A 10,423-nucleotide genomic window follows, 5' to 3' on the forward strand; every position below is an offset into this window, starting at 1 on the left:
AAATTATATAATTGTATTTAAATTAATCATAACTATTTAAATGTTTTTTTTTTTTTTTTGAGCAGGGGTTGGATTTTAAATGTCTCTTGTTAAATTGGTTTTAGTGTTAATCTTTTGTAATCATAATGTAAAAATTACAATAGTTCCACAAATTAAATATTTATGAAGTAATTATTGTTTTTCACATTACCATTGCAAATTCTGTATTCTTTTTTGTATTGAATTCTCTATTTTTTAAATAATTTTTTAAAGTTCATTGTGTAACAAGATAATTTTTCTCCCTTCTTTTAATAATATTTATGTGCTAACTTACACTTATTTGCAAAATTTATGAAAAAATGGCTCTTTTAAAATTTTCTTAGAAGCTTCTCTTTTGTTGAAATTTCAGTTGTTTGTGTTACTTGCAAGCATATTACTGAAATAATACTGAAATTATAATTTCATTCCTGATTTCAGTATTATTTCGGTAATATGCTTTTGGTAAAATAAAGAAATCCATAAAAGATAATTGTGTATTAATTATCTTTATAATTAATACATAATTATCTTTTGTGGATTTCTTTATTTTCTCAGTAAAATAAATAAATCAATAAATTTGCTGCAAGTTTTTATTATTTCCAAAGATATATATTTTTAACGAGTTTTGAATGAAAATGATAGTTTAGCCTTGATTAAAATGCCTTGCTTTGCATATGATATGCACAGCACATGTAATTTCCTATACAGTTGGTTTCAGTTTGTTATCTTGCTCTGTGAATAAATTATTCCTCTAAGATATGCAGAGTATATATTTTAATTTCTTTCCCTTGAGATTTTGGTTTTCCAGTCTTTGTCAAAGAAACAATGAAATTTAGATCATTTGTGTTTTCTTTACATCAAGTCATTGTTTGCACAATGACTTGATGTAAAGAAACAAGTGTTGTACAGTGAAACCTCTCAGAAGAAAGTGTCCACTATGTGGAGGCCTCCATGGATCTCTGTAAAGCAGAGTTCCATGGAGCCAGTAATTTGGAAAAATGAAATTCACTGTAACTGGTTGTTTACCCCCAAAGTTTTTATTGATTATCATTATACATATGTCACAATTAATTAACTTTTAATGAATAACAAAACTTTTATTAGTTACACACTTTTAATTTTTACTAAAAATGAATATATAGCTTTGTTTCGATTTCATTTTGGAAATTTCACTTGCATTATGGATAATTAGATCATCTCTCCCCCATCCAATGGGTCTAAACCTCCTTCCTTTTTTAAAGTTCTGATACAACCCTGCCACGAACAGCAAAAAATTTAATTGCTTCAAAAATGAGCACACAATCAGTGCAATACCCCAGGGAAAATATCAAACAGTATTGCAAGGCACACAAACAAACTTCATATGTAGCTACTTAAACAATCACCATTTCTCGCTGCCAAATGAAAGTGGTATGTGACAGCAATGGAAGGTTATCATTATTATTCCCCAGTCAAAAAACTGGACATTGCTGTCACTAAAGCAATTATGAAAGTAATGTTAAGCATCACATAGTGTTTTTTCAGATGTACTTGGGGTCCACAAACCTCCTTTACAAAAGTAAAATGTTATTGCTTGATACAAATTTGAAACTGGTTCCAAGTGATAGAGGATATCTTTGAGATTTTATTCATTATTGTACATGCTGTAGTACATGGCAACATAATTGCAAAACTGTAATCATGGCGAAATTACCTATAAAATTCTGTCCTCTTCATTTTGTTGTCTGTCGATCAGCAACTTCTGTACAAGCTATAACTTGCATGGTTCCATCCTCAGATGGCAATGTACCATGTTACACACTTTGACCTTGACACATTAAGCTCACAATGCCATGTTCCCTTGATGTGGGTACCTGTAGGTGGTGAGGGGACTTCCCAGCAAAGCTGCAGGCTTTACAGATTAGCACCACTGGGATCCAACACCCTTACCTTGGTTTCAGGATTACATCACTCGAATCCAGCGTGTGCAACCATACATCACACGCAGCAACCCACAGAAATTCAGAAAGAGGGGATCCTGGTGAATGAGGAGCCCAATCCTATTGCACCACTTTCGATACTGAACCAACTGAGATCATTCAGCAGGTGGTTCTTATCATTAGGGTCAACTGCATTTAAGTAGGTCTCCCTCCATTTGGTCCTGGGACAGGTCAAAGCCTATTAGAAATTGTGGTACGATGCCCTAAGTGAACTTGGCATCCCATTTGTTTGTTTGTTTGTTGTTATTTGGTTTTAAGGAGCATCAGCAACTAAGGCCATATTGCTCCGGGGATATGCGGTGGTCATTTCCTGACCTTTCCGCATCATCCGTATTTGGTGGTCACAGGCTTGAACCCCGGTCTAATCAAGAAGCGATCCCATTCGTGTATGCAGTAACTACTAGTTTGCAAATGAGCATCCTCTAATAGGACTCCATCGTGGGTGCATCAGAAATTTTTATTTTATTTATTTTATTCTCACAAGTTATCTAAATCCATCTTCTTCTGGTGGGTGGCCCAACAAGGCGCCATCAATAAAATGATAATGACAACACTTCTGTAAAAAGAGCCACCACCACTGGAAAGCAGGCAATCGGAAAAATGTCACCCTTTATCCAGAAAGGATTTAGATTGGTTGGCAGGATCTGCAAAATTCATTGAAGGGCTGCGTTCTAGAGACAGTTGAAGCTACAAGTCCAAAACATGCCCAGCAAATTCTGAAAGCCACATTTATATGGTATAACTATCATTGTAAAGCTCTGAACTCTTCATGCAGTGTCGTATCAGAGTGGGATCTTCTTCATATGTGTCTAAAGAAGAAATCTGTTCTGAATTAAAAGGTCACGTTGTAAGATCTCTAATCATGAAGAAATTATCAATAAAATTCCATCCTCTTCGTTTTTTGCATCAATATCTGCTCAAGCAAATATTGATGCGAAAAGATGGGAATCTCTTTTCTACTCCAGCGCTCATTATAACGTTCAACACACCACGGCCTCCAGGTACCATTAAGGCAGGCTACTTAAACTGGCCAGTGAGAATTTACATTCTAAATCCACTGTTGTGTTTTAAATGCCAAAAGTATGGCCATTCACAAACAGCAGCTGGTCATGGCTATCCTGCCTGTTTAGTATATTAGTATTAGCCATATAATGCAAGGAAGCCACAGTGCTTCTGCAGCACTGGCAAAAGAAAGAAAGAAAGAAAGGAAAAGAAGACAAAAGAAAAAAAGTTGATAAGAAAATACAAATTGTGCTTCCCTCCTCAGTCACAAAGGTGGGTCACCTCTTCTCCCCAGTGGGAGTGTGTGCCCATATCACCAGTGCTGTAGGACAGTTTTACATTATTTCACTATATTCCAGACCAGGTGAAGATATAAATCCAACTATTGAATACCTACAAGTAGTCACAAACTTGCTACATACTGCAAATATCATAGTGTGTGTGCTGATGTCAACTGCTGGTCACCCATATAGCATAGCAGTACGGAAGGCAGAGCAGGCACACACACAACAGCCAGATACTTTCGGACTATATAGCCACTTCACCCTTTCAAGTGCTAAACCAACCAAATAACCTCCCAACTTTTAGCAGTACTATGTGGGAGAGTGACATTGATGTTACTCTTGCCACCAATTCAATAGCTTATAAAATTACAGACTGGCGTGTCCAGCCAGCCTGGACCACATCAGATCATAGAGCCATTTCCTTCAAACTAAACAGGAAATTACAAACAACTCAACACTCTCTGTTGGATATCAAAAGGTATAATCTTAAAAAGGCAAACTGGCAGATTTTTACAGAACATATAGCAGCTGAACTGCAAAAACAGGAAAATGAGTGGTCTAGATCAGGCACCTGATCTAGACCACTCATTTTCCTGTTTTTGCAGGAAAAACATTTTATGACAAACATTTTAACAGAAACAGCAACCCTGTCTATCCCACGGAAAAACCAAGGAAGCAGGCAGTTCCCTGGTGGTGCCCCGAACTGACTATACTCAGAAGTAGGGTACACCAGGTGAGGAGAAATTTTCAAAGAGCCAGAACATCTTGGCCACAAAATGAGGTGGATGCACTGAGAGATTCTTATAGAACTCCCAGGAATCAGTATACAGCCCTCATAAAAGACAAGAAAAAGGAATGCTGGAGGCACTTGTTGGGAACTACTGGAAACAGTAACCTTTGGGGAGTTGTCTACAGAATTGTGACCAACAAGCTGCCAAGAGGAGATGTCTTAGAAACTACTGTCAAACCAGATGGAACCCCAACCCTGTATTGGGTAGATTCTGTAAAGAGCCAGAATACCTACATCCTAGACAGTATCATTCTGACTGAAACTGGGAATCAATCCCCCACCCAGCTAGACATTATAAAAGAAAACACTAAATACGATAATTTAAGTCTTGCGTAGTAAACAAAGGTTCAATCAATATTGAACCTTTGTTTACTACGCAAGACTTAAAAATAGCTCTATCTAAAACCAAAGAAAATAAATGCCCAGGTTTTTATCTCTTAGAGGTTGAGGTTATCAAAAAATTAGCAGAAATAGCACCAGATAAGTTAATAGCACTATATAATAACTGTATGATAGAAAGTATATTCCCAAAAATATGGAATAAAGCAGTGTTCAGATTAATTCTCAAAAATCCTAAAAAACTCCCTACTGATCCCAAATCAGTGATAGACCAGTATCCCTACTCCCTGTACTAGGGAAAATATATGAAAGACTGATATATAGCAGATTAGCTCAGTATTACACAGAAGCAGGTTTACATAGCAACTGTCAGTATGGTTTTAAGCAAGGCTCTACAGAGGATGCCATGCACCGCCTACTAACAACAGTTAAAAACTCAGAGGAGAAATATATGTTGGCAATCTCCATTGACTTTGTTGGGACATTTGACTCACTCTGGTGGCCTAGTGTCCTTAGGAGACTTTGCCAGGCAAATGCCACACAAAACTTCTGTAAGGTAATAAACAGCTACTTTAAAGACAGAAGTATCTCAGTATGCACAAGGTTCCAGAATTGACATGCCATGTGAATAAAGGCTGCCCGCAGGGTTCAATCCTTGCCCCTTTCTTCTGGAAAATTGTTCTGGACAAATTTCTGGCCTTGGATCTGGGCTGTAGAAAGCCTGGCCTTTGCAGATGACATGATTTTTCTTGTAAAAGGTAACATGCGAGTGGTTATAGAGCAAAGATCAAATGCACATGTTCAAAATATCACCTGAAAAAACCAAACAAATATTTCTAAAAGGCAATTTGGACATAAGAAGATGTCCACAAATCAAAATTAACACAACCACTATAAAAATGGTAACAGAACTAAAATATCTTGGAGTGGTCTTTGATTCAAAATTAACTTTTTACCCCCATTTGATCTACTTGGCGAAGAAAGTGAGAAATTATGCAGGTATGATTGCCAGGATCAGTCGAGCAGACTGGGGACTCAAAAGAAAGACCCTGGCAATCATATACTGTGCAATGTTCCTACCTGTTATCACCTATGGAACCTGTGCGTGGTTCACCCGCTCGGCCATAGTAAGAAATAGGAATAAATTAGAATCGATACAAAAGACAATACTACTCACTATATTACCAGAGCATGTCGCACAGTAAGCACACCTGCGCTACAGCTCCCACTTTACCTAGAAGTAGCCAAAAGAGGCTTGTATTATAGATTTAAACAGGGCATACTCACAGAATTTCTGGGGATAGTCCTTGATACAACCAACACCTTCAATACTGAAAGAAAAAGAATATCCACAAAGCTCCATGAACTATGGCAAACAAAGTGGGGAGCAGGAAACCAGAGGTCTGGTTACCAAACGGTTTCCGCCATGGGTGTCAATGGTTAGCCCAAAGCCACCTAAGTGGTATGCTCCTGGGCTTTTTACAACATTTATATTGACAGGTCATGGCTCCCTAAAGGCGAAACTAACCTCCTTAGGGCTGACTGATGATCCAAACTGCACCTGTGGCGAGAGTGAAGACTGGGCACACATTCTATATGAATGTATAATATATGACATCCCCAGAACAGAGGTAATAGGACAGATTGGCCCCATTCCCAGGAGAGAAGAACATCTGTTCATCATTAAGGAGGAAAATTATAAAGCCTTTACATTTTTCACACAGAAAGTATTTGAAATGCGCAGAACAATCCAAAGAATGGCAATTCAGCCCTCCAGCAATTAAACAATAATCTATAGTTAAAATTGCCCAAGTTTCCCACCATGCCCAGACGATGACTTCAAAACTGTCAGATAGCAGTATTCTGCACCCTGACAGAAACCTGACATGACAAAACTCCCCAGGACTACCCTGCCATATGTAGGAACCTGGGGCCCCACATCAAATAAGTAACCATATAGGGGAGGAAGATATACAAGCAGCCAGGGAAGCAGATTAGCTGAAAAATATCAGTAAGCTGGTAGCAAGAGGATGCAATGTACAATGAGTGAATGAGAATGAAAGACAGAATGAATAGATTGCGCACTGAGTGAATTAGGAATTATTGTAAAAGGGAATAAATGGCAGTTTTGCTGAAAGAAAGAGAGTGAATGGAAATGAGTGGAAGAGCAAATGTGGTTGGCCGAGATTGGAAATAACTTGCATTACTTTATATATACTAACAAATATTTACTAACCACACAAACACTGCATTCTCCCCTGGCCTGTAAAATACTTGCAGTTAGGCCTGCATCACAACTGAAGAATAACAGTAAGTTGAGGTGCCCAAAAAGCAGAGATGCTTAATAGTGTAGATCGGGGCATTAAAAAAAAAAGATATTGCTTTAAAATTTGGTATTCCTGCCAGTAGTGTGTTAACTGTTTCGATTTTTAAACTGTTTGAGGAAACAGAACTGAGTTGGAAGCGTGCGAAATTATGCCTGTATGAAGAGGTAGATGAAGCTGTTTTTAAGTAGGTGAAGTTGATTTGAGATCGAAACGTGCCAATATCAGGACCATTAATAACAGAAAAGGCTATAGAGTGCGCATCTTTTCTGGGGCATGAAACATTCTAAATCAGTTCTGGTTGGCTGGAAAAATTTGTAGAGCACCATGGCTTACTCGAAAAAGTTATTTCTGATGAAAGTGGAGTTACAACTGAAGAAGACTGTACCCATTGGAAAGCAACAGTTTTGAAAAAAAATTTTGAACACATGGATTTCAAATTTCGATAAAAAGATGACGAAAGGAAATAGAAAAATCACCTTGATTGTCGACAAGTGCCCTGCCCACGTTCAATCAATAATTTCAAAACTTACAAGTGTGAAGCTTGTTTTCTCCCTCTGAATACCTGGTGTGAACTGCAGCCAACGGGCCAAGGATTTGAAAATAGCCAAGGTGCATACTGAAAAAAATTATACTGAGAATAGAAACCAACCAACCAACCTATAGATTCTGTTATGGATTTGCAGATGCGCATATTAGAGTTGACGAAAGTGTGGAGTCGTGATGGAAACAATGATAAAGAATTGTTTCGCAAAAGCAGGATTTGCTAAAACTGCAATTAACAGCGATGAGAGGGATGAACTACTACAAGACATTGAACAACCTTGGGAAGACTTCCAAGCAAGGTTTGATCAGTGGAGAAATTGTTCTTGACAAACTCATAGGTCTGTTAAAAAAAATGGGAAGATGGATTCGTAAATTACACAAAATGCCATAAGTGATAGAAGGTTAGCAGAAATAAGGAGTCGATAATGATTAGTAGCTGAATAGCATTAGCATTAGCATTAGCATTAGTAGAGGCATTTGATGCAAGAAAGCAAGCTTATGCAGCATCAGCCAAAAAAAAAAAAAAAAAAACCACTTCCACTTCACCCCTCTGTTCGTTCAAAATACCTGTCCAGCTGAGCCTTAAACTTATTTAGGCTATCACCCTCCACCACAAGGGATGGAAGTCTGTTCCACCAACCAACCACCCGCTGGCTAAAGACAAATTTCCGCACGTCTATCCTACATCTGTCTTTCCTCAATTTGAATTTATGCCCTCTCAGGTGATTATTCTGAGCTAGAGGAATATCTGAGTAGTCGATTAGTAGCTGAATATCCGAGTGACTCCAACATTTTGAAGGATATTTAAAAAACTAGTGACAATACCGTTGATTAGTTGAATGAAAATGAGGGCAACAAAGGGAATGAGGGCAATAGCAATTAAACCTTCCAAACAAGAAATGTTGGCAGTATTTGAAACTCTGCGTTGAGGCCTTCAGTGGGAAGAAAATGTAACAGAAAATATATTTGAGTGTTTAAACAAATGCGAGCATTTTTATGAACAGTATACAACAAAAAATAACCAAATATTTTATGACATAATTCTTAAAAGTACAAATATATTGTGCGCATCATTTCTTAATATTTATGTATTAATAAATTAATTGTTTTAAAATGTTAGAAAATTTATTCATTCCCACTTATTTCTGATTTATTTCCCATCTTAAATTACTATTTTTCTGAATTTATGGTATTTTTTTTTTCACTGTTGAAAAGGTCCTATTTCTTTATAACAAAATTTCTGTTTAATAATTTTTTAAAGGGAACGATCGATTTCATTATATAGAGGTCCAACTCTATTTCTAATAAGGTATAACTATTTAAATATTGAGATAAATACAAAAATAAACTAACGTATATGATTAAGACTTAAAGCTATTTCTTTACTATGATTTACAACATTATTTAGGAGGTGCCTCCGTAGCCAGGTGGGAAGGAGCAGCAGTGCGTAGCACATGCTTCTTGATTAGACCAGGGTTCGAGCCCGTCATCACCAAATACGTAGGATGTGGAAAGGTTAAGGAATGACTACTGCATATCCCGGAGCAATATGGCCTTAATTGCTAATGCTCCTAAAAAAACCAACATTATTTAAGCAAAATAATATATATATATACTATCATTGAATTATATTAAATAAAGTTAAATTATAATGAAATGAATAAATAAATAATTAAGCATTCATTAGAGGCAGCGACATGCAATTCCTCCATATGAAGCTGAAATACATCCAATATTTTAAATTAAATAAAATATAAGCCAGTAGTATGGCAAAAACTGTAGAGCGAAAATTAACATAAAAATAACCCAAAAAAACAATCGAACGAAAAGAAAGAATAGATATAAATAGTAGCCCATAAACCCTTGTATAATTTCGAACTTTAATTCCAATTAAAACTATACAAAATTTAGAATAATGCTAATTATTTATTAATTTAGCAGTACCCCCCCCCCCCCCCCCCCCGAGAGGTACCAGTTCCGAAAGACGTGAAATTTCACCAAAAAGAGGGTTAAAGGAACTACCAAACGATAACAAAATCAAAATAAATGAAATTAAAATAGACTGACCATCATGCCCCATATCGACAGAGGACCACGAGGCCAATAATGGTCATGGAATCGCTGCATTTCAATCGCTATACAAATCGTCGCCATGGTGAAAAGATCAAAGTACCAATTCACCCTCCCTCCTCCGATCGATCCACCAATGCAGAGGATTTGCACGGCGGTGGTCCTTATGCAGCGAAAAATAAAATATAGAACAGACAGCACTCTAGAGCAGAGCCACACCACTGACATACTGTAAGCTGAATCAGCTTATATAGAAGAAAAAAGGAAAATAGATGGTGGCACAGGCATTGCTAATTTAGCATATCGACCCATTACTATTGAATTATATTAAATGTTGACGAAAGTTAAATTATAATAAAATAAATAATTAAGCATTCATTGGAGGCAGCAACTTGCAATTCTTCCATATGAAGCCGAAATATATACTATCATTGAATTATATTAATAAAGTTAAATTATAATGAAACGAATAAATAAATAATTAAGCATTCATTAGAGGCAGCGACATGCAATTCCTCCATATGAAGCTGAAATACATCCAATATTTAATTAAATAAAATATAAGCCAGTAGTATGGCAAAAACTGTAGAGCGAAAATTAACATAAATATAACCCAAAAAAACAATCGAACGAAAAGAAAGAATAGATATAAATAGTAGCCCATAAACCATTTCACGTCTTTCGGAACTGGTGCCTCTCGGGCGGGTACCGCTAAATTAAATAATTGGCATTATTCTAAATTTTGTATAGTTTTAATTGGATTTAAAGTTCGAAATTATACAAGGGTTTATGGGCTACTAATTATATCTATTCTTTCTTTTCGTTTGATTGTTTATTTGGGTTATTTTATGTTAATTTCGCTCTACAGTTTTTGCCATACTACTGGCTTATATTTTATTTAATTTAAAATATTGGATGTATTTCAGCTTCATATGGAGGAATTGCATGTCGCTGTCTCTAATGACTGCTTAATTATTTATTTATTCATTCATTATAATTTAACTTTATTTAATATAATTCAATGATAGTATATATTTCCGGGGTGGATGGGATCTATCCAGTTATATTAAA

This window comes from Mastigoproctus giganteus, chromosome 11 (genome assembly GCF_048544385.1).
Source record: "Mastigoproctus giganteus isolate SK-2022 chromosome 11, ASM4854438v1, whole genome shotgun sequence".
Taxonomy (NCBI): Eukaryota; Metazoa; Arthropoda; class Arachnida; order Uropygi; family Thelyphonidae; genus Mastigoproctus; species Mastigoproctus giganteus.